At 54.3% G+C, this 24,342-nt stretch overlaps 3 non-coding genes across 3 annotated transcripts; all 3 read right to left on the reverse strand.

The window, feature by feature from the left end:
- Window positions 1–776: 776 nt before the first annotated feature.
- TRNAE-UUC (transfer RNA glutamic acid (anticodon UUC)) lies at window positions 777–848 on the reverse strand. The gene has a single exon. It is a non-coding gene; the product is annotated as a tRNA-Glu (tRNA).
- Window positions 849–14,777: 13,929 nt separating this feature from the next.
- On the reverse strand, window positions 14,778–14,849 carry TRNAE-CUC (transfer RNA glutamic acid (anticodon CUC)). The gene has a single exon. It is a non-coding gene; the product is annotated as a tRNA-Glu (tRNA).
- A 2,848-nt stretch (window positions 14,850–17,697) lies between these two features.
- TRNAE-UUC (transfer RNA glutamic acid (anticodon UUC)) lies at window positions 17,698–17,769 on the reverse strand. Its single transcript has one exon. It is a non-coding gene; the product is annotated as a tRNA-Glu (tRNA).
- Window positions 17,770–24,342: the final 6,573 nt, after the last annotated feature.

Here is a 24,342-nt window from a genome sequence, read left to right on the forward strand (position 1 = left end):
TCAGAAAAGCAAATTCATTTTGAGAAGCCCTGACCTGCGGGAAGGAAAAGCGTTCAAGGGCAGAAGAAGGACTGTTCCCTGACCGGGAATCGAACCCGGGCCGCGGCAGTGAGAGCGCCGAATCCTAACCACTAGACCACCAGGGAACCCACAGCCATACAGCAAAAGTTCCTACACTGCTCTCCTTTTGACAAAGCTCATGGGGGCTGAAAGCATATTTTATTCTACAGCGAAAATAAATCAGAACTTGAAAAAACACTCATGATTCCACCAGACTGTTTGTCACTTCCAAGCACAGGCCATCCCCTCCCCCGTGCTACTGAACCGACGAATTCCTGTACAATCGGGATCCCCGGGAAATCACAAGAGGGACACCTAGTGGCCGCTGATAGCTCAAAGACAGCTGGTACACCTTCTCACACCTACCTCGTTATTCAGCTTGCTGGAAGAATACATTGCGAATGACCGATTCAAGAGTGCAAGGGAGAAGAGTGCTCCAAAGTAGATGTATACATCGCAGCCGGGTTTTCCAGCAATTTACCTTTCTGATGAGCTGGTACTGCACTTTACACCCACATAGAGCACCTGACTGGGTGGGGGACTGCGTGCGCATGAAGGTGGCTGAGGGCAATGGGAGCAAAGCAACCTGGGACACAGGGGACCCAGCCCCTTTCCTCTGCTTTCGTCTATAGGTCGGGGTGCCTTTTTAAGGACCTTCGATTAAAAAAAGCTGAGCTGCGTGGACAAATTTCGCACGTCTACGTCTTAGAGGGATCTTCCCTGACCGGGAATCGAACCCGGGCCGCGGCGGTGAAAGCGCCGAATCCTAGCCACTAGACCACCAGGGAGGAGATGCTCTTGTGAGCCTGCCTTGCTCACTTCCTGTTGGACTTGGCCCTTCTGGCCGGTTCACCCCGAAACTTTTTGCTTAATATGGTGACTGGGTTTAGTGATTTTATTGACTTCGGCGCACTTTACCGCTGTGTCCCAGGGTAAAGTGCGTGCGTGTTGTGAGGTTGGCCTGCCCTCCCATAGGAATGCATGGGGGAATGTATGTGTCCCGGTAGTTCCTGATGCGTGGGGTGTGCAGGCCCGTGTTTGGTATGTGCGGACTCGTGGGAGTGAATGCTGCGCGTTGATGTGTGCGGCGTGCATGTACCTGGTGTGGAAGTGCCACTTCTAGAAGTGGGCACTTCAGTGTGCAGTCTGAAATGTGTGGCTTGTCTGGCGATTGGCTGGTGAGGTCAGGTGACGGACTAGGGAATTCCCCAGAGTCAGGAGGAGTCACCCAGTGGTGAATGGGGAGTTAGCATGTTGATGGCTGGGGAGGAGTGTACCTGGGTCCTGAATAGGACAGGGATTCCCCCACACAATGCTGGCGCCGGCCCCTGTGGTGCGTCTAATGACCCTAGCCCTGCCAGTGAATAGGGAGAGGGGCTGAGCAAAACAAAGTGCTCAGGAACCTGTTGGAACTGGTTCGCCCCTTCCCTGCACCTTAGACAAAGGATTTGACTGTATAAAAATGGGGCTGTGTCCCCACAGAAGTTGTTCTCTTGCAGGATCCACTTGAGGAGGGGCCTGCTGCTGCTGGGCGCCAGGAGAGACCGCCACTGGGGACTGCCTCCCTGCTGGAGGGCCCTGTGAGCTGGCTCTGGGCCCAGCCTTTGCCCCTTGCTCTCTGAAGGACCTTTTTGGTGGCTGGACATTGCTTGTGGCGCCTGGGAGCGCTCCCTGGACTTCGTAGCGCTGTGCGCGCTGTTTTCCTGGACTTAGCCACCTTCATAGCGCTGGGAGCGCTGGTTTGCTTTATAGCGCTAAGCGCGCTGTGACCCTGATAGCGGGTGCCCACCCCGCTTATTTGCGTGTATTTCGAGGGAGCCTACCCCTCTTACGGCCGGAATAATCACCGCTGCAGCCCGGGCTGAAACCGGAAGTCAGGCGGCTGAGGGCGGGCCTCCGGGACAACCGGAACTTAGGAAAGGAGGGCGGGAGCCTACCCCGCCTCCTACTGCAGCGTCGCGGCTGCAGGCAGGAGCCTACCCTGCGCCCCGGTGTGGTCTGACCGGAAAGTACGATCCAGGCGGGAGCCCACCCCGCGCTGGACTGAGAGGAGTAGCACGGCGGCCGGAGTCGGTGCGGAGGGGGCGCGAGGCACATTGTCGGTGCCTGCCCCTCCGCGTGGAGAAGAGTCCTCCCGTCCGTCGGAGCCGAGAGAGAGAGCAGCCAACGCGGGAGTCCCCTGCAGACAGCCTGGTGAGTGATTGAGAGGGCTGGGGGACTCCTCGCATGTGCTGGGGGTGCGGGGGCAGCGTCCACGAGCCCCGTGAGGCTCCACCAGTGGGGGCATCTCTGTCGTGCCTGCGCAAGGCACCCGGGCAGTGCTTACGAGCCCCGAGGGGGACTCCAGCGAAGAGGGCGATCCTTGTCTCTTTGAGCCCGTGAGGCTCCCAACGTTTGGGGGCATGCTTCGGTGAGAGCGCGAGGCGCTCCAACGTGAACACAGCTGGGTGTTCAGAGCGCTCGGAGCGCTCCAACGTGGGGATTGTGTTTTCTCGAGCCCAGTGAGGCTCCAACGTTGTGCTGAGCCACGAAGGCTCTAGGGGGCATATTTTTGAATGGTCAAAGCCCAGAGAGGGCTCCAGAGGCACGCAGTGCCTGAAGTTCGTTTTCCAGCTGCCCAGCACTTAGTGGGCAGCTGCCACGTTTAGGTGGGGGACCATTCTTGTTCTAGTCTGCGCAGCTGGCGCAGCCTGACTGTGTTGAACGCAGGGCGTCCTAGCCCCTTCCAGGCCAGTTGGCCCAGGGACTGCCACAGGTGGTGGCATAGGAGTTCTGCGCAATTGTGTTCCTACCTGCACCTCTGAATGTGTGTTGATGCATCAGGTGCCATTGCTTTTACACCTCTGAATGTTTTATGCATCATGTGTGTTCTTTCCTTGCACCTCTGAATGTGATGCATCATGTGTAACGTTCTATTACCCCTACAGGTATTGTGATACGTAGGTGGTTGTTGCTTTCTCCTAGTACAGGTGGTGCTAGTGAGGTTCTAGTTCCCTGCGTGACAGTCTCCTAAAGTAGTTAGGGTTACGTAGGTGGTACTTCCCCGACACCAGTAAGTACTGGTTGTGTGCTATACATATTATTTTTGTGCTACAGTGATTTTATATATTTTGTGTGCTAAATATCTAAAAAGTGCTAATTCCTGACAGTGGTCCAGGTGGCCCTGTCTTGTACATAATCCCTTGTAAATTCTGCCCGTGCCTGTTGGCACATTGTAAAGTGTGTATTTTTATCTAATGTGTTGTGTATAATACAAAGGTTATTTTTATAGAATACCTTGTGTGGAGTTTCCTTTGTGGTGGGCCTTGGGTGTTGTTGCTGGGTGCGCGCGCAAACGCTTTACACATCGCCTCAGAGATAAGCCTGACTGCTCGTGCCAAGCTACCAAGGGGGTGAGCAGGGGTTATCTTTGACGTGTAACTTCCTTGCCCTGACTAGAGTGGTGGTTTCTGCCTGGCTTTGGCGCAAGCCTTAGCCAACCCGAAACCGCCAGGTCTAACATTGGTGGCAGCGGTGGGATTTGGACTTGCGTTTGCGCTGTACCGCAGCAGCGACTGGCTACACCACAAAACTCTGCATTAGGTAAATCACATTTTAGGGATTATTGTTTTGAAGTTCCTTTATTTCTTCTCCTGAAGGTATCATTGTGTAATTGTGTCCAGTACATTTGTCCCCCGCCCTGCGCCCAGAGTTTGGTACCTGTGTCACGTGGTGGTCAGGTTGAGGGATCAGGGGTGGTAGAAACTGCCTTACCAGTCCGAGGGGAGGGTTGTGTGTGGATGGTGTGTGGGGCACTAGACAGTGAGTGTGAGTTCTCCAGGATAGAGAGCTCACTGAAACCTTTTGTGAATTGTGTACTCCTGTGTAGCTCCGACCCCCAGGTTCCTTGTGTTGAACTCTTCTCAGGAACGTCCGCCAAAATGGAGCCTGCTTTTAACTTTTGTGGTCTGTTTAGGTACAGTAGGTTGGAGCTGGTAAGGTTCTGTGAGGAGAGGGACATAGAGGTGGGTGAGTTAGATACCCAGTCCAAACTGAGGGACAACCTGATCACTTGACAAAAGGTTGAGTGGGAGCGAGAGCGCAGCGAGGAAGATAGGGCCCGGGCCGCACGCCGAGAGGGTGGTGGGTCTGAGGGGAGCCCTGAGGAATCTGAGGAGGAGGAAGGTTACCTGACAGGGACGTCAGTAGAGAGTGGAGACCCCGTAGATAGGGAGTCCCTTGCTGGGTCCAGTGTCAGGAGCAGCACCCCATCCCTTTCCCTGTCCCCAGAGGAGTGGGTGGATAGGAGGGAAGAGAGGGAGCATCAGCTGGCCATGGAGAAGCTCAGGTTAGAGCATGCCTGGGGGATGGCGCAGCTGACGATGGCAGAGAAAAAGCTCGAGACCGAGAGGGTCTTAGCGCAGGAGAGGATGGCGGAGGCTGAGAGGGCCTTCGCCAGGGAGAAATCAGTGCTGGAGAGTAGATAATCGCCTGCGCGCAGTCGTAGTTTTCTGGGCTCCCCAGGGAGGGTTGAGTCCAGTGGTGGCAGCGAAATAGAGTCCCGTGCGACAAGTCCCACGCCCAGTTCCCCGAGTCTGGTACCTGTTTCCCAAGAGGAGGAGTATAGGTTGAAGTTCAGGGGCAGTAGAAAACCGTCTCACCAGCCGTGGGGGTTGTTTGTGGATGACTGTCATGAGGCACTGTGGGACTGGCTGGAGGTCAACACGGAAGAGGATTTGGATATAGTGCTCAAAATGATTGTCAAAGAGCAGATGCTCAGTTGTTGTTCTCCAGGGTTGCGCCAGCACCTGTTGAGGTATGACTACTTTTGTCCTTGGGCGCTGGCAGAGGAAGCGGAGGGCTGGGAAAGCGCTAAAGGTTCTCTGGAGTCATTAGGGAGTGACTCAAGTGGTGGTTCAGGTACCTTCCAGCCCAGCGTGGTGGAAGAGGCTCCGTGTAGCCCAGCTAGGTCCCAGAGTAGCGAGGAGGGTGTAGGGGCTTACGGCCTGGCTCAGTGGAGCGGGAGTAAGTGGGTGACCGAGGGTCCCCGGACGTACGAAACCCTGCCTCAGGACTTGGGTGGTTTCATGAGGGAACACCAAGTTGGGGACCTAGGCTGTCCTGTTAGCCCATTTGAGGAGGATCACCTAGTGAGTAGAGGACCGGGAGCGCCTGTAAACAGGGCTCCTGTGGTTCTAGTGTCTGGCAGTACCGCTCCAGTAGGGAGGGTACAGAAGTCCAGCGAGAGGAGTGGCATGGGGCTGTGTTCCCCGGTGGAGGAGCCAGTGGGTCAGAGACCAGCCGGGAGGGCTGAGTCTCCTAGAAGTGACCATGGCGACTACACGTCTGGCCTGGGGGATCTTCGCGCACTGTCAGGTGGACAGGGGACGGGAGATCTGCGCCAGGCAGACGGTCATGCAACATATGGGGCATATGTTACTCTCGGGGGGATGGTGTGCAAATCCCCAGAAGTCCTGGAGTGCCAGGCAATTATTCCACCGAAGGTTTTAGACCGGAGGTTGGAAGGCCAGGTTCAGGAGCAGCCTGACCTGAAGGGTCTGACTACTGTAACCAGTGTCCTGACCGGTTCTTCTTCCAGAGGGACCGCCCCAGTTGGTAGGGAGCAGGACTCTGGAAGGGGGTGCAGAGGGTGGGAGAGCCCACCTCTGACCCCGGTGCAACCTGAGGGGTTAAACCCTAGGTTGGGAGACCAGTTCTCAGGGAGGGGTCCTGAGCTGGTTGGTGAGTTATGTTACGGGGTCGCCTCTCAGAGGAAGAGAGGGCGGAACCCTAGGAGAAGAGGTAGGGGGAGGAGAGCCTCACCCGCGACTTCTGGTCAGCCGGAGGGTACGGGCCCTAGGCTGGAGGATCAGTGGCAGTTTAGAACTGCCCTGATGAGGGGTAGAGTGGAGAATGGCTGCTATGTGCCAGGGGTTACTACCCCCCACTCTGTGGTTAGGCAAGGACCAGTGGCACCTGGGTGGCCTAGGGCCTGGTCTTGGCCGCGGACAGCTTGGGAGTACCAGTGGGGTAGCCCAGTTGGTCCGGAGAGTGGTTTGAGAAGAAACCCCAGGGGTTCACCGTGGCGTAGAACAGGAGGGTGTCCCGGCAGTGGCGGGCCCGCGTCCGTGTTCTATCGCCCCAAGCAGGGAAGTCCATCACGGTGGTGATTGGTCTACCCTGCGTTTTGGCTGGAAGGGGGTTGTGTTGGACTTGGCCCTTCTGGCCGGTTCACCCCGAAACTTTTTGCTTAATATGGTGACTGGGTTTAGTGATTTTATTGACTTCGGCGCACTTTACCGCTGTGTCCCAGGGTAAAGTGCGTGCGTGTTGTGAGGTTGGCCTGCCCTCCCATAGGAATGCATGGGGGAATGTATGTGTCCCGGTAGTTCCTGATGCGTGGGGTGTGCAGGCCCGTGTTTGGTATGTGCGGACTCGTGGGAGTGAATGCTGCGCGTTGATGTGTGCGGCGTGCATGTACCTGGTGTGGAAGTGCCACTTCTAGAAGTGGGCACTTCAGTGTGCAGTCTGAAATGTGTGGCTTGTCTGGCGATTGGCTGGTGAGGTCAGGTGACGGACTAGGGAATTCCCCAGAGTCAGGAGGAGTCACCCAGTGGTGAATGGGGAGTTAGCATGTTGATGGCTGGGGAGGAGTGTACCTGGGTCCTGAATAGGACAGGGATTCCCCCACACAATGCTGGCGCCGGCCCCTGTGGTGCGTCTAATGACCCTAGCCCTGCCAGTGAATAGGGAGAGGGGCTGAGCAAAACAAAGTGCTCAGGAACCTGTTGGAACTGGTTCGCCCCTTCCCTGCACCTTAGACAAAGGATTTGACTGTATAAAAATGGGGCTGTGTCCCCACAGAAGTTGTTCTCTTGCAGGATCCACTTGAGGGGGGGCCTGCTGCTGCTGGGCGCCAGGAGAGACCGCCACTGGGGACTGCCTCCCTGCTGGAGGGCCCTGTGAGCTGGCTCTGGGCCCAGCCTTTGCCCCCTGCTCTCTGAAGGACCTTTTTGGTGGCTGGACATTGCTTGTGGCGCCTGGGAGCGCTCCCTGGACTTCGTAGCGCTGTGCGCGCTGTTTTCCTGGACTTAGCCACCTTCATAGCGCTGGGAGCGCTGGTTTGCTTTATAGCGCTAAGCGCGCTGTGACCCTGATAGCGGGTGCCCACCCCGCTTATTTGCGTGTATTTCGAGGGAGCCTACCCCTCTTACGGCCGGAATAATCACCGCTGCAGCCCGGGCTGAAACCGGAAGTCAGGCGGCTGAGGGCGGGCCTCCGGGACAACCGGAACTTAGGAAAGGAGGGCGGGAGCCTACCCCGCCTCCTACTGCAGCGTCGCGGCTGCAGGCAGGAGCCTACCCTGCGCCCCGGTGTGGTCTGACCGGAAAGTACGATCCAGGCGGGAGCCCACCCCGCGCTGGACTGAGAGGAGTAGCACGGCGGCCGGAGTCGGTGCGGAGGGGGCGCGAGGCACATTGTCGGTGCCTGCCCCTCCGCGTGGAGAAGAGTCCTCCCGTCCGTCGGAGCCGAGAGAGAGAGCAGCCAACGCGGGAGTCCCCTGCAGACAGCCTGGTGAGTGATTGAGAGGGCTGGGGGACTCCTTGCATGTGCTGGGGGTGCGGGGGCAGCGTCCACGAGCCCCGTGAGGCTCCACCAGTGGGGGCATCTCTGTCGTGCCTGCGCAAGGCACCCGGGCAGTGCTTACGAGCCCCGAGGGGGACTCCAGCGAAGAGGGCGATCCTTGTCTCTTTGAGCCCGTGAGGCTCCCAACGTTTGGGGGCATGCTTCGGTGAGAGCGCGAGGCGCTCCAACGTGAACACAGCTGGGTGTTCAGAGCGCTCGGAGCGCTCCAACGTGGGGATTGTGTTTTCTCGAGCCCAGTGAGGCTCCAACGTTGTGCTGAGCCACGAAGGCTCTAGGGGGCATATTTTTGAATGGTCAAAGCCCAGAGAGGGCTCCAGAGGCACGCAGTGCCTGAAGTTCGTTTTCCAGCTGCCCAGCACTTAGTGGGCAGCTGCCACGTTTAGGTGGGGGACCATTCTTGTTCTAGTCTGCGCAGCTGGCGCAGCCTGACTGTGTTGAACGCAGGGCGTCCTAGCCCCTTCCAGGCCAGTTGGCCCAGGGACTGCCACAGGTGGTGGCATAGGAGTTCTGCGCAATTGTGTTCCTACCTGCACCTCTGAATGTGTGTTGATGCATCAGGTGCCATTGCTTTTACACCTCTGAATGTTTTATGCATCATGTGTGTTCTTTCCTTGCACCTCTGAATGTGATGCATCATGTGTAACGTTCTATTACCCCTACAGGTATTGTGATACGTAGGTGGTTGTTGCTTTCTCCTAGTACAGGTGGTGCTAGTGAGGTTCTAGTTCCCTGCGTGACAGTCTCCTAAAGTAGTTAGGGTTACGTAGGTGGTACTTCCCCGACACCAGTAAGTACTGGTTGTGTGCTATACATATTATTTTTGTGCTACAGTGATTTTATATATTTTGTGTGCTAAATATCTAAAAAGTGCTAATTCCTGACAGTGGTCCAGGTGGCCCTGTCTTGTACATAATCCCTTGTAAATTCTGCCCGTGCCTGTTGGCACATTGTAAAGTGTGTATTTTTATCTAATGTGTTGTGTATAATACAAAGGTTATTTTTATAGAATACCTTGTGTGGAGTTTCCTTTGTGGTGGGCCTTGGGTGTTGTTGCTGGGTGCGCGCGCAAACGCTTTACACATCGCCTCAGAGATAAGCCTGACTGCTCGTGCCAAGCTACCAAGGGGGTGAGCAGGGGTTATCTTTGACGTGTAACTTCCTTGCCCTGACTAGAGTGGTGGTTTCTGCCTGGCTTTGGCGCAAGCCTTAGCCAACCCGAAACCGCCAGGTCTAACACTTCCTTATTGTGACTAAGCTAACTCCACTGTATAGATTGTCCATAAAGTACGAGTGGGGAAAAGTTAGGTGTCACACAGTGTGTTTGTCATAAGCAATTACCTTTATCCTCCTGCAAAAGCCTTTTTACTCTGCAATCACCTCTTGCTGGACAGCCTGCGCTGGAGCAGCCAGCATGAAAAGGGAGCTGAGTAAGGCAGGGCCTAGGGTCTCACCAGGGTGGCCGAGTGGTTAAGGCGTTGGACTTAAGATCCAATGGACAGTTGTCCGCATGTTTCGAGCCCCATCCCTGGTATGGGTTTTCAGCGGGTGTGTAGGAACTTGCAGATGCTTTTGTAAAGCATTTTCCTCTGCCCTCCTCACCCTCCCAGTGCCCTTCCTTAACAGTCCCAATTCACGTCTCAGCTGTGGGGTCTGCTGCTACTCTGCACTTAGCATGGATGCTTCCCAAAGCAATGCAGTGCCACCTACGCAGAGCCCCTGCTTGGAGAAATACACCTCCTATGTCTTTTCCCACTGAAGGGAGCAGGAGGAAGTACTTGCTTCCTGTGGAACATGGGCCTGCCACTGGAATTTGTTAACCCGCCTCTTGCGGATTTCTCCCCTTTCTTTGATTTACACCTGCAGGCTCTCCCTTGCCATCGGAGCAGGATCTGCTGATGCAGGCCCGGCTGGATCAAATGTGCAAAGGCTTGTCCCCAGGCCTCGGGAAAAAATTGAGCAGAGATTCCCGCCTCCGCCTCCTCTTGCCTTCCGAACGGGCTTCCAAACGGGCAATGCCCTGACGGGTCCCCCACGCCCCATCCTGCCCATGCCCACACCCCTGTATATGAGGGTGACCCATGTCCCTCACCCTCCATGCTCGAACGGAAGACACGTGTGTCCTGAGGGGAGCGCCAGACAGGCATTTCTCCGGCCAGGCAGACCCCTGCAGCCCCCGTTAAGCTCCAAAGCCTGTACATTCCCAAGATGCCACTGGTCACTATGCAAATCAGACAGCCCTGGCCACACCCTCTCCGCCGCTGGGCTCTGCTGCTTTCGGTACGTGCAGCTCAGCTTTTTCTTACCCTGAACCAGACTTCCGTTTCAGCAAAAAGGTGGGTTGCAGTGGGTCCGGGATGCCATTTGGAGACAAAGCCTGCGGCCCTGTCAAAGATGACTTCCTGCCGCACACCATGTGGTCAGAAGCCTATGAAAAGAAGCGCACCTCGGAATACAGAATCTCACTTCCTCAAGAGCCTTGCACAAGAGATTTTCCTCCCGCCAAGGAAAGCAACTCAAAGGGAACCTTGCGAAAATCAAATTAGGAGCCATATTGCGGGATGCTAGGCAAACTGTTTGTCAGAAAAGCAAATTCATTTTGAGAAGCCCTGACCTGCGGGAAGGAAAAGCGTTCAAGGGCAGAAGAAGGACTGTTCCCTGACCGGGAATCGAACCCGGGCCGCGGTGGTGAGAGCGCCGAATCCTAACCACTAGACCACCAGGGAACCCACAGCCATACAGCAAAAGTTCCTACACTGCTCTCCTAGTGACAAAGCTCATGGGGGCTGAAAGCATATTTTATTCTACAGCGAATATGAATCAGAACTTGAAAAAACACTCATGATTCCACCAGACTGTTTGTCACTTCCAAGCACAGGCCATCCCCTCCCCCGTGCTACTGAACCGACGAATTCCTGTACAATCGGGATCCCCGGGAAATCACAAGAGGGACACCTAGTGGCCGCTGATAGCTCAAAGACAGCTGGTACACCTTCTCACACCTACCTCGTTATTCAACTTGCTGGAAGAATACATTGCGAATGACCGATTCAAGAGTGCAAGGGAGAAGAGTGCTCCAAAGTAGATGTATACATCGCAGCCGGGTTTTCCAGCAATTTACTTTTCTGATGAGCTGGTACTGCACTTTACGCCCACATAGAGCACCTGACTGGGTGGGGGACTGCGTGCGCATGAAGGTGGCTGAGGGCAATGGGAGCAAAGCAACCTGGGACACAGGGGACCCAGCCCCTTTCCTCTGCTTTCGTCTATAGGTCGGGGTGCCTTTTTAAGGACCTTCGATTAAAAAAAGCTGAGCTGCGTGGACAAATTACGCACGTCTACGTCTTAGAGGGATCTTCCCTGACCGGGAATCGAACCCGGGCCGCGGCGGGGAAAGCGCCGAATCCTAGCCACTAGACCACCAGGGAGGAGATGCTCTTGTGAGCCTGCCTTGCTCACTTCCTTAATGTGACTAAGCTAACTCCACTGTATAGATTGCCCATAAAGTACGAGTGGGGAAAAGTTAGGTGTCACACAGTGTGTTTGTCATAAGCAATTACCTTTATCCTCCTGCAAAAGCCTTTTTACTCTGCAATCACCTCTTGCTGGACAGCCTGCGCTGGAGCAGCCAGCATGAAAAGGGAGCTGAGTAAGGCAGGGCCTAGGGTCTCACCAGGGTGGCCGAGTGGTTAAGGCGTTGGACTTAAGATCCAATGGACAGTTGTCCGCATGGGTTCGAGCCCCATCCCTGGTATGGGTTTTCAGCGGGTGTGTAGGAACTTGCAGATGCTTTTGTAAAGCATTTTCCTCTGCCCCCCTCACCCTCCCAGTGCCCTTCCTTAACAGTCCCAATTCATGTCTCAGCTGTGGGGTCTGCTGCTACTCTGCACTTAGCATGGATGCTTCCCAAAGCAATGCAGTGCCACCTACGCAGAGCCCCTGCTTGGAGAAATACACCTCCTATGTCTTTTCCCACTGAAGGGAGCAGGAAGAAGTACTTGCTTCCTGTGGAACATGGGCCTGCCGCTGGAATTTGTTAACCCGCCTCTTGCGGATTTCTCCCCTTTCTTTGATTTACACCTGCAGGCTCTCCCTTGCCATTGGAGCAGGATCTGCTGATGCAGGCCCGGCTGGATCAAATGTGCAAAGGCTTGTCCCCAGGCCTCGGGAAAAAATTGAGCAGAGATTCCCGCCTCCGCCTCCTCTTGCCTTCCGAACGGGCTTCCAAACGGGCAATGCCCTGACGGGTCCCCCACGCCCCATCCTGCCCATGCCCACACCCCTGTATATGAGGGTGACCCATGTCCCTCACCCTCCATGCTCGAACGGAAGACACGTGTGTCCTGAGGGGAGCGCCAGACAGGCATTTCTCCGGCCAGGCAGACCCCTGCAGCCCCCGTTAAGCTCCAAAGCCTGTACATTCCCAAGATGCCACTGGTCACTATGCAAATCAGACAGCCCTGGCCACACCCTCTCCGCCGCTGGGCTCTGCTGCTTTCGGTACGTGCAGCTCAGCTTTTTCTTACCCTGAACCAGACTTCCGTTTCAGCAAAAAGGTGGGTTGCAGTGGGTCCGGGATGCCATTTGGAGACAAAGCCTGCGGCCCTGTCAAAGATGACTTCCTGCCGCACACCATGTGGTCAGAAGCCTACGAAAAGAAGCGCACCTCGGAATACAGAATCTCACTTCCTCAAGAGCCTTGCACAAGAGATTTTCCTCCCACCGAGGAAAGCAACTCAAAGGGAACCTTGCGAAAATCAAATTAGGAGCCATATTGCGGGATGCTAGGCAAACTGTATGTCAGAAAAGCAAATTCATTTTGAGAAGCCCTGACCTGCGGGAAGGAAGAGCGTTCAAGGGCAGAAGAAGGACTGTTCCCTGACCGGGAATCGAACCCGGGCCGCGGCAGTGAGAGCGCCGAATCCTAACCACTAGACCACCAGGGAACCCACAGCCATACAGCAAAAGTTCCTACACTGCTCTCCTTTTGACAAAGCTCATGGGGGCTGAAAGCATATTTTATTCTACAGCGAATATGAATCAGAACTTGAAAAAACACTCATGATTCCACCAGACTGTTTGTCACTTCCAAGCACAGGCCATCCCCTCCCCCGTGCTACTGAACCGACGAATTCCTGTACAATCGGGATCCCCGGGAAATCACAAGAGGGACACCTAGTGGCCGCTGATAGCTCAAAGACAGCTGGTACACCTTCTCACACCTACCTCGTTATTCAGCTTGCTGGAAGAATACATTGCGAATGACCGATTCAAGAGTGCAAGGGAGAAGAGTGCTCCAAAGTAGATGTATACATCGCAGCCGGGTTTTCCAGCAATTTACCTTTCTGATGAGCTGGTACTGCACTTTACGCCCACATAGAGCACCTGACTGGGTGGGGGACTGCGTGCGCATGAAGGTGGCTGAGGGCAATGGGAGCAAAGCAACCTGGGACACAGGGGACCCAGCCCCTTTCCTCTGCTTTCGTCTATAGGTCGGGGTGCCTTTTTAAGGACCTTCGATTAAAAAAAGCTGAGCTGCGTGGACAAATTACGCACGTCTACGTCTTAGAGGGATCTTCCCTGACCGGGAATCGAACCCGGGCCGCGGCGGTGAAAGCACCGAATCCTAGCCACTAGACCACCAGGGAGGAGATGCTCTTGTGAGCCTGCCTTGCTCACTTCCTTATTGTGACTAAGCTAACTCCACTGTATAGATTGCCCATAAAGTACGAGTGGGGAAAAGTTAGGTGTCACACAGTGTGTTTGTCATAAGCAATTACCTTTATCCTCCTGCAAAAGCCTTTTTACTCTGCAATCACCTCTTGCTGGACAGCCTGCGCTGGAGCAGCCAGCATGAAAAGGGAGCTGAGTAAGGCAGGGCCTAGGGTCTCACCAGGGTGGCCGAGTGGTTAAGGCGTTGGACTTAAGATCCAATGGACAGTTGTCCGCATGCGTTCGAGCCCCATCCCTGGTATGGGTTTTCAGCGGGTGTGTAGGAACTTGCAGATGCTTTTGTAAAGCATTTTCCTCTGCCCTCCTCACCCTCCCAGTGCCCTTCCTTAACAGTCCCAATTCACGTCTCAGCTGTGGGGTCTGCTGCTACTCTGCACTTAGCATGGATGCTTCCCAAAGCAATGCAGTGCCACCTACGCAGAGCCCCTGCTTGGAGAAATACACCTCCTATGTCTTTTCCCACTGAAGGGAGCAGGAGGAAGTACTTGCTTCCTGTGGAACATGGGCCTGCCACTGGAATTTGTTAACCCGCCTCTTGCGGATTTCTCCCCTTTCTTTGATTTACACCTGCAGGCTCTCCCTTGCCATCGGAGCAGGATCTGCTGATGCAGGCCCGGCTGGATCAAATGTGCAAAGGCTTGTCCCCAGGCCTCGGGAAAAAATTGAGCAGAGATTCCCGCCTCCGCCTCCTCTTGCCTTCCGAACGGGCTTCCAAACGGGCAATGCCCTGACGGGTCCCCCACGCCCCATCCTGCCCATGCCCACACCCCTGTATATGAGGGTGACCCATGTCCCTCACCCTCCATGCTCGAACGGAAGACACGTGTGTCCTGAGGGGAGCGCCAGACAGGCATTTCTCCGGCCAGGCAGACCCCTGCAGCCCCCGTTAAGCTCCAAAGCCTGTACATTCCCAAGATGCCACTGGTCACTATGCAAATCAGACAGCCCTGGCCACACCCTCTCCGCCGCTGGGCTCTGCTGCTTTCGGTACGTGCAGCTCAGCTTTTTCTTACCCTGAACCAGACTTCCGTTTCAGCAAAAAGGTGGGTTGCAGTGGGTCCGGGATGCCATTTGGAGACAAAGCCTGCGGCCCTGTCAAAGATGACTTCCTGCCGCACACCATGTGGTCAGAAGCCTACGAAAAGAAGCGCACCTCGGAATACAGAATCTCACTTCCTCAAGAGTCTTGCACAAGAGATTTTCCTCCCACCGAGGAAAGCAACTCAAAGGGAACCTTGCGAAAATCAAATTAGGAGCCATATTGCGGGATGCTAGGCAAACTGTATGTCAGAAAAGCAAATTCATTTTGAGAAGCCCTGACCTGCGGGAAGGAAAAGCGTTCAAGGGCAGAAGAAGGACTGTTCCCTGACCGGGAATCGAACCCGGGCCGCGGCGGTGAGAGCGCCGAATCCTAACCACTAGACCACCAGGGAACCCACAGCCATACAGCAAAAGTTCCTACACTGCTCTCCTAGTGACAAAGCTCATGGGGGCTGAAAGCATATTTTATTCTACAGCGAATATGAATCAGAACTTGAAAAAACACTCATGATTCCACCAGACTGTTTGTCACTTCCAAGCACAGGCCATCCCCTCCCCCATGCTACTGAACCGACGAATTCCTGTACAATCGGGATCCCCGGGAAATCACAAGAGGGACACCTAGTGGCCGCTGATAGCTCAAAGACAGCTGGTACACCTTCTCACACCTACCTCGTTATTCAGCTTGCTGGAAGAATACATTGCGAATGACCGATTCAAGAGTGCAAGGGAGAAGAGTGCTCCAAAGTAGATGTATACATCGCAGACGGGTTTTCCAGCAATTTACCTTTCTGATGAGCTGGTACTGCACTTTACGCCCACATAGAGCACCTGACTGGGTGGGGGACTGCGTGCGCATGAAGGTGGCTGAGGGCAATGGGAGCAAAGCAACCTGGGACACAGGGGACCCAGCCCCTTTCCTCTGCTTTCGTCTATAGGTCGGGGTGCCTTTTTAAGGACCTTCGATTAAAAAAAGCTGAGCTGCGTGGACAAATTACGCACGTCTACGTCTTAGAGGGATCTTCCCTGACCGCGAATCAAACCCGGGCCGCGGCGGTGAAAGCGCCGAATCCTAGCCACTAGACCACCAGGGAGGAGATGCTCTTGTGAGCCTGCCTTGCTCACTTCCTTATTGTGACTAAGCTAACTCCACTGTATAGATTGCCCATAAAGTACGAGTGGGGAAAAGTTAGGTGTCACACAGTGTGTTTGTCATAAGCAATTACCTTTATCCTCCTGCAAAAGCCTTTTTACTCTGCAATCACCTCTTGCTGGACAGCCTGCGCTGGAGCAGCCAGCATGAAAAGGGAGCTGAGTAAGGCAGGGCCTAGGGTCTCACCAGGGTGGCCGAGTGGTTAAGGCATTGGACTTAAGATCCAATGGACAGTTGTCCGCATGGGTTCGAGCCCCATCCCTGGTATGGGTTTTCAGCGGGTGTGTAGGAACTTGCAGATGCTTTTGTAAAGCATTTTCCTCTGCCCTCCTCACCCTCCCAGTGCCCTTCCTTAACAGTCCCAATTCACATCTCAGCTGTGGGGTCTGCTGCTACTCTGCACTTAGCATGGATGCTTCCCAAAGCAATGCAGTGCCACCTACGCAGAGCCCCTGCTTGGAGAAATACACCTCCTATGTCTTTTCCCACTGAAGGGAGCAGGAGGAAGTACTTGCTTCCTGTGGAACATGGGCCTGCCACTGGAATTTGTTAACCCGCCTCTTGCGGATTTCTCCCCTTTCTTTGATTTACACCTGCAGGCTCTCCCTTGCCATCGAGCAGAATCTGCTGATGCAGGCCCGGCTGGATCAAATGTGCAAAGGCTTGTCCCCAGGCCTCGGGAAAAAATTGAGCAGAGATTCCCGCCTCCGCCTCCTCTTGCCTTCCGAACGGGCTTCCAAACGGGCAATGCCCTGATCGGTCCCCCACGCCCCATCCTGCCCATGCCCACACCCCTGTATATGATGGTGACCCATGTCCCTCACCCTCCATGCTCGAACGGAAGACACGTGTGTCCTGAGGGGAGCGCCAGACAGGCATTTCTCCGGCCAGGCAGACCCCTGCAGCCCCCGTTAAGCTCCAAAGCCTGCACATTCCCAAGATGCCACTGGTCACTATGCAAATCAGACAGCCCTGGCCACACCCTCTCCGCCGCTGGGCTCTGCTGCTTTCGGTACGTGCAGCTCAGCTTTTTCTTACCCTGAACCAGACTTCCGTTTCAGCAAAAAGGTGGGTTGCAGTGGGTCCGGGATGCCATTTGGAGACAAAGCCTGCGGCCCTGTCAAAGATGACTTCCTGCCGCACACCATGTGGTCAGAAGCCTACGAAAAGTAGCGCACCTCGGAATACAGAATCTCACTTCCTCAAAAGCCTTGCACAAGAGATTTTCCTCCCACCGAGGAAAGCAACTCAAAGGGAACCTTGCGAAAATCAAATTAGGAGCCATATTGTAGGATGCTAGGCAAACTGTATGTCAGAAAAGCAAATTCATTTTGAGAAGCCCTGACCTGCGGGAAGGAAAAGCGTTCAAGGGCAGAAGAAGAACTGTTTCCTGACCGGGAATCGAACCCGGGCCGCGGCGGTGAGAGCGCCAAATCCTAACCACTAGACCACCAGGGAACCCACAGCCATACAGCAAAAGTTCCTACACTGCTCTCCTAGTGACAAAGCTCAAGGGGGCTGAAAGCATATTTTATTCTACAGCGAATATGAATCAGAACTTGAAAAAACACTCATGATTCCACCAGACTGTTTGTCACTTCCAAGCACAGGCCATCCCCTCCCCCGTGCTACTGAACCGACGAATTCCTGTACAATCAGGATCCCCGGGAAATCACAAGAGGGACACCTAGTGGCCGCTGATAGCTCAAAGACAGCTGGTACACCTTCTCACACCTACCTCGTTATTCAGCTTGCTGGAAGAATACATTGCGAATGACCGATTCAAGAGTGCAAGGGAGAAGAGTGCTCCAAAGTAGATGTATACATCGCAGCCGGGTTTTCCAGCAATTTACCTTTCTGATGAGCTGGTACTGCACTTTACGCCCACATAGAGCACCTGACTGGGTGGGGGACTGCGTGCGCATGAAGGTGGCTGAGGGCAATGGGAGCAAAGCAACCTGGGACACAGGGGACCCAGCCCCTTTCCTCTGCTTTCGTCTATAGGTCGGGGTGCCTTTTAAGGACCTTCGATTAAAAAAAGCTGAGCTGCGTGGACAAATTACGCACGTCTACGTCTTAGAGGGATCTTCCCTGACCGGGAATCGAACCCGGGCCACGGCGGTGAAAGCGCCGAATCCTAGCCACTAGACCACCAGGGAGGAGATGCTCTTGTGAGCCTGCCTTGCTCACTTCCTTATTGTGACTAAGCTAACTCCACTGTATAGATTGCCCATAAAGTACGAGTGTGGAAAAGTTAGGTGTCACACAGTGTGTTTGTCATAAGCAATTACCTTTATCCTCCTGCAAAAGCCTTTTTACTCTGCAATCACCTCTTGCTGGACAGCCTGCGCTGGAGCAGCCAGCATGAAAAGGGAGCTGAGTAAAGCAGGGCCTAGGGTCTCACCAGGGTGGCCGAGTGGTTAAGGCGTTGGACTTCAGATCCAATGGACAGTTGTCCGCATGGGTTCGAGCCCCATCCCTGGTATGGGTTTTCAGCGGGTGTGTAGGAACTTGCAGATGATTTTGTAAAGCATTTTCCTCTGCCCTCCTCACCCTCCCAGTGCCCTTCCTTAACAGTCCCAATTCACGTCTCAGCTGTGGGGTCTGCTGCTACTCTGCACTTAGCATGGATGCTTCCCAAAGCAATGCAGTGCCACCTACGCAGAGCCCCTGCTTGGAGAAATACACCTCCTATGTCTTTTCCCACTGAAGGGAGCAGGAGGAAGTACTTGCTTCCTGTGGAACATGGGCCTGCCACTGGAATTTGTTAAACCGCCTCTTGCGGATTTCTCCCCTTTCTTTGATTTACACCTGCAGGCTCTCCCTTGCCATCGGAGCAGGATCTGCTGATGCAGGCCCGGCTGGATCAAATGTGCAAAGGCTTGTCCCCAGGCCTCGGGAAAAAATTGAGCAGAGATTCCCGCCTCCGCCTCCTCTTGCCTTCCGAACGGGCTTCCAAACGGGCAATGCCCTGACAGGTCCCCCGCGCCCCATCCTGCCCATGCCCACACCCCTGTATATGAGGGTGACCCATGTCCCTCACCCTCCATGCTCGAACGGAAGACACGTGTGTCCTGAGGGGAGCGCCAGACAGGCATTTCTCCGGCCAGGCAGACCCCTGCAGCCCCCGTTAAGCTCCAAAGCCTGTACATTCCCAAGATGCCACTGGTCACTATGCAAATCAGACAGCCCTGGCCACACCCTCTCCGCCGCTGGGCTCTGCTGCTTTCGGTACGTGCAGCTCAGCTTTTTCTTACCCTGAACCAGACTTCCGTTTCAGCAAAAAGGTGGGTTGCAGTGGGTCCGGGATGCCATTTGGAGACAAAGCCTGCGGCCCTGTCAAAGATGACTTCCTGCCGCACACCATGTGGTCAGAAGCCTACGAAAAGAAGCGCACCTCGGAATACAGAATCTCACTTCCTCAAGAGCCTTGCACAAGAGATTTTCCTCCCACCGAGGAAAGCAACTCAAAGGGAACCTTGCGAAAATCAAATTAGAAACCATATTGCGGGATGCTAGGCAAACTTTATGTCAGAAAAGCAAATTCATTTTGAGAAGCCCTGACCTGCGGGAAGGAAAAGCGTTCAAGGGCAGAAGAAGGACTGTTCCCTGACCGGGAATCGAACCCGGGCCGCGGCGGTGAGAGCGCCGAATGCTAACCACTAGACCACCAGGGAACCCACAGCCATACAGCAAAAGTTCCTACACTGCTCTCCTAGTGACAAAGCTCATGGGGGCTGAAAGCATATTTTATTCTACAGCGAATATGAATCAGAACTTGAAAAAACACTCATGATTCCACCAGACTGTTTGTCACTTCCAAGCACAGGCCATCCCCTCCCCCGTGCTACTGAACCGACGAATTCCTGTACAATCGGGATCCCCGGGAAATCACAAGAGGGACACCTAGTGGCCGCTGATAGCTCAAAGACAGCTGGTACACCTTCTCACACCTACCTCGTTATTCAGCTTGCTGGAAGAATACATTGCGAATGACCGATTCAAGAGTGCAAGGGAGAAGAGTGCTCCAAAGTAGATGTATACATCGCAGCCGGGTTTTCCAGCAATTTACCTTTCTGATGAGCTGGTACTGCACTTTACGCCCACATAGAGCACCTGACTGGGTGGGGGACTGCGTGCGCATGAAGGTGGCTGAGGGCAATGGGAGCAAAGCAACCTGGGACACAGGGGACCCAGCCCCTTTCCTCTGCTTTCGTCTATAGGTCGGGGTGCCTTTTTAAGGACCTTCGATTAAAAAAAGCTGAGCTGCGTGGACAAATTACACACGTCTACGTCTTAGAGGGATCTTCCCTGACCGGGAATCGAACCCGGGCGCGGCGGTGAAAGCGCCGAATCCTAGCCACTAGACCACCAGGGAGGAGATGCTCTTGTGAGCCTGCCTTGCTCACTTCCTTATTGTGACTAAGCTAACTCCACTGTATAGATTGCCCATAAAGTACGAGTGGGGAAAAGTTAGGTGTCACACAGTGTGTTTGTCATAAGCAATTACCTTTATCCTCCTGCAAAAGCCTTTTTACTCTGCAATCACCTCTTGCTGGACAGCCTGCGCTGGAGCAGCCAGCATGAAAAGGGAGCTGAGTAAGGCAGGGCCTAGGGTCTCACCAGGGTGGCCGAGTGGTTAAGGCGTTGGACTTAAGATCCAATGGACAGTTGTCCGCATGGGTTTGAGCCCCATCCCTGGTATGGGTTTTCAGCGGGTGTGTAGGAACTTGCAGATGCTTTTGTAAAGCATTTTCCTCTGCCCTCCTCACCCTCCCAGTGCCCTTCCTTAACAGTCCCAATTCACGTCTCAGCTGTGGGGTCTGCTGCTACTCTGCACTTAGCATGGATGCTTCCCAAAGCAATGAAGTGCCACCTACGCAGAGCCCCTGCTTGGAGAAATACACCTCCTATGTCTTTTCCCACTGAAGGGAGCAGGAGGAAGTACTTGCTTCCTGTGGAACATGGGCCTGCCACTGGAATTTGTTAACCCGCCTCTTGCGGATTTCTCCCCTTTCTTTGATTTACACCTGCAGGCTCTCCCTTGCCATCGGAGCAGGATCTGCTGATGCAGGCCCGGCTGGATCAAATGTGCAAAGGCTTGTCCCCAGGCCTCGGGAAAAAATTGAGCAGAGATTCCCGCCTCCGCCTCCTCTTGCCTTCCAAACGGGCAATGCCCTGACGGGTGCCCCACGCCCCATCCTGCCCATGCCCACACCCCTGTATATGAGGGTGACCCATGTCCCTCACCCTCCATGCTCGAACGGAAGACACGTGTGTCCTGAGGGGAGCGCCAGACAGGCATTTCTCCGGCCAGGCAGACCCCTGCAGCCCCCGTTAAGCTCCAAAGCCTGTACATTCCCAAGATGCCACTGGTCACTATGCAAATCAGACAGCCCTGGCCACACCCTCTCCGCCGCTGGGCTCTGCTGCTTTCGGTACGTGCAGCTCAGCTTTTTCTTACCCTGAACCAGACTTCCGTTTCAGCAAAAAGGTGGGTTGCAGTGGGTCCGGGATGCCATTTGGAGACAAAGCCTGCGGCCCTGTCAAAGATGACTTCCTGCCGCACACCATGTGGTCAGAAGCCTACGAAAAGAAGCGCACCTCGGAATACAGAATCTCACTTCCTCAAGAGTCTTGCACAAGAGATTTTCCTCCCACCGAGGAAAGCAACTCAAAGGGAACCTTGCGAAAATCAAATTAGGAGCCATATTGCGGGATGCTAGGCAAACTGTATGTCAGAAAAGCAAATTCATTTTGAGAAGCCCTGACCTGCGGGAAGGAAAAGCGTTCAAGGGCAGAAGAAGGACTGTTACCTGACCGGGAATCGAACCCGGGCCGCGGCGGTGAGAGCGCCGAATCCTAACCACTAGACCACCAGGGAACCCACAGCCATACAGCAAAAGTTCCTACACTGCTCTCCTAGTGACAAAGCTCATGGGGGCTGAAAGCATATTTTATTCTACAGCGAATATGAATCAGAACTTAAAAAAACACTCATGATTACACCAGACTGTTTGTCACTTCCAAGCACAGGCCATCCCCTCCCCCATGCTACTGAACCGACGAATTCCTGTACAATCGGGATCCCCGGGAAATCACAAGAGGGACACCTAGTGGCCGCTGATAGCTCAAAGACAGCTGGTACACCTTCTCACACCTACCTCGTTATTCAGCTTGCTGGAAGAATACATTGCGAATGACCGATTCAAGAGTGCAAGGGAGAAGAGTGCTCCAAAGTAGATGTATACATCGCAGCCGGGTTTTCCAGCAATTTACCTTTCTGATGAGCTGGTACTGCACTTTACGCCCACATAGAGCACCTGACTGGGTGGGGGACTGCGTGCGCATGAAGGTGGCTGAGGGCAATGGGAGCAAAGCAACCTGGGACACAGGGGACCCAGCCCCTTTCCTCTGCTTTCGTCTATAGGTCGGGGTGCCTTTTTAAGGACCTTCGATTAAAAAAAGCTGAGCTGCGTGGACAAATTACGCACGTCTACGTCTTAGAGGGATCTTCCTTGACCGGGAATCGAACCCGGGCCGCGGCGGTGAAAGCGCCGAATCTTAGCCACTAGACCACCAGGGAGGAGATGCTCTTGTGAGCCTGCCTTGCTCACTTCCTTATTGTGACTAAGCTAACTCCACTGTATAGATTGCCCATAAAGTACGAGTGGGGAAAAGTTAGGTGTCACACAGTGTGTTTGTCATAAGCAATTACCTTTATCCTCCTGCAAAAGCCTTTTTACTCTGCAATCACCTCTTGCTGGACAGCCTGCGCTGGAGCAGCCAGCATGAAAAGGGAGCTGAGTAAGGCAGGGCCTAGGGTCTCACCAGGGTGGCCGAGTGGTTAAGGCATTGGACTTAAGATCCAATGGACAGTTGTCCGCATGGGTTCGAGCCCCATCCCTGGTATGGGTTTTCAGCGGGTGTGTAGGAACTTGCAGATGCTTTTGTAAAGCATTTTCCTCTGCCCTCCTCACCCTCCCAGTGCCCTTCCTTAACAGTCCCAATTCACATCTCAGCTGTGGGGTCTGCTGCTACTCTGCACTTAGCATGGATGCTTCCCAAAGCAATGCAGTGCCACCTACGCAGAGCCCCTGCTTGGAGAAATACACCTCCTATGTCTTTTCCCACTGAAGGGAGCAGGAGGAAGTACTTGCTTCCTGTGGAACATGGGCCTGCCACTGGAATTTGTTAACCCGCCTCTTGCGGATTTCTCCCCTTTCTTTGATTTACACCTGCAGGCTCTCCCTTGCCATCGAGCAGAATCTGCTGATGCAGGCCCGGCTGGATCAAATGTGCAAAGGCTTGTCCCCAGGCCTCGGGAAAAAATTGAGCAGAGATTCCCGCCTCCGCCTCCTCTTGCCTTCCGAACGGGCTTCCAAACGGGCAATGCCCTGATCGGTCCCCCACGCCCCATCCTGCCCATGCCCACACCCCTGTATATGATGGTGACCCATGTCCCTCACCCTCCATGCTCGAACGGAAGACACGTGTGTCCTGAGGGGAGCGCCAGACAGGCATTTCTCCGGCCAGGCAGACCCCTGCAGCCCCCGTTAAGCTCCAAAGCCTGTACATTCCCAAGATGCCACTGGTCACTATGCAAATCAGACAGCCCTGGCCACACCCTCTCCGCCGCTGGGCTCTGCTGCTTTCGGTACGTGCAGCTCAGCTTTTTCTTACCCTGAACCAGACTTCCGTTTCAGCAAAAAGGTGGGTTGCAGTGGGTCCGGGATGCCATTTGGAGACAAAGCCTGCGGCCCTGTCAAAGATGACTTCCTGCCGCACACCATGTGGTCAGAAGCCTACGAAAAGTAGCGCACCTCGGAATACAGAATCTCACTTCCTCAAAAGCCTTGCACAAGAGATTTTCCTCCCACCGAGGAAAGCAACTCAAAGGGAACCTTGCGAAAATCAAATTAGGAGCCATATTGTAGGATGCTAGGCAAACTGTATGTCAGAAAAGCAAATTCATTTTGAGAAGCCCTGACCTGCGGGAAGGAAAAGCGTTCAAGGGCAGAAGAAGAACTGTTTCCTGACCGGGAATCGAACCCGGGCCGCGGCGGTGAGAGCGCCAAATCCTAACCACTAGACCACCAGGGAACCCACAGCCATACAGCAAAAGTTCCTACACTGCTCTCCTAGTGACAAAGCTCATGGGGGCTGAAAGCATATTTTATTCTACAGCGAATATGAATCAGAACTTGAAAAAACACTCATGATTCCACCAGACTGTTTGTCACTTCCAAGCACAGGCCATCCCCTCCCCCGTGCTACTGAACCGACGAATTCCTGTACAATCAGGATCCCCGGGAAATCACAAGAGGGACACCTAGTGGCCGCTGATAGCTCAAAGACAGCTGGTACACCTTCTCACACCTACCTCGTTATTCAGCTTGCTGGAAGAATACATTGCGAATGACCGATTCAAGAGTGCAAGGGAGAAGAGTGCTCCAAAGTAGATGTATACATCGCAGCCGGGTTTTCCAGCAATTTACCTTTCTGATGAGCTGGTACTGCACTTTACGCCCACATAGAGCACCTGACTGGGTGGGGGACTGCGTGCGCATGAAGGTGGCTGAGGGCAATGGGAGCAAAGCAACCTGGGACACAGGGGACCCAGCCCCTTTCCTCTGCTTTCGTCTATAGGTCGGGGTGCCTTTTAAGGACCTTCGATTAAAAAAAGCTGAGCTGCGTGGACAAATTACGCACGTCTACGTCTTAGAGGGATC

This window comes from Triturus cristatus, chromosome 5_2 (genome assembly GCF_964204655.1).
Source record: "Triturus cristatus chromosome 5_2, aTriCri1.1, whole genome shotgun sequence".
NCBI classification, from domain to species: domain Eukaryota; kingdom Metazoa; phylum Chordata; class Amphibia; order Caudata; family Salamandridae; genus Triturus; species Triturus cristatus.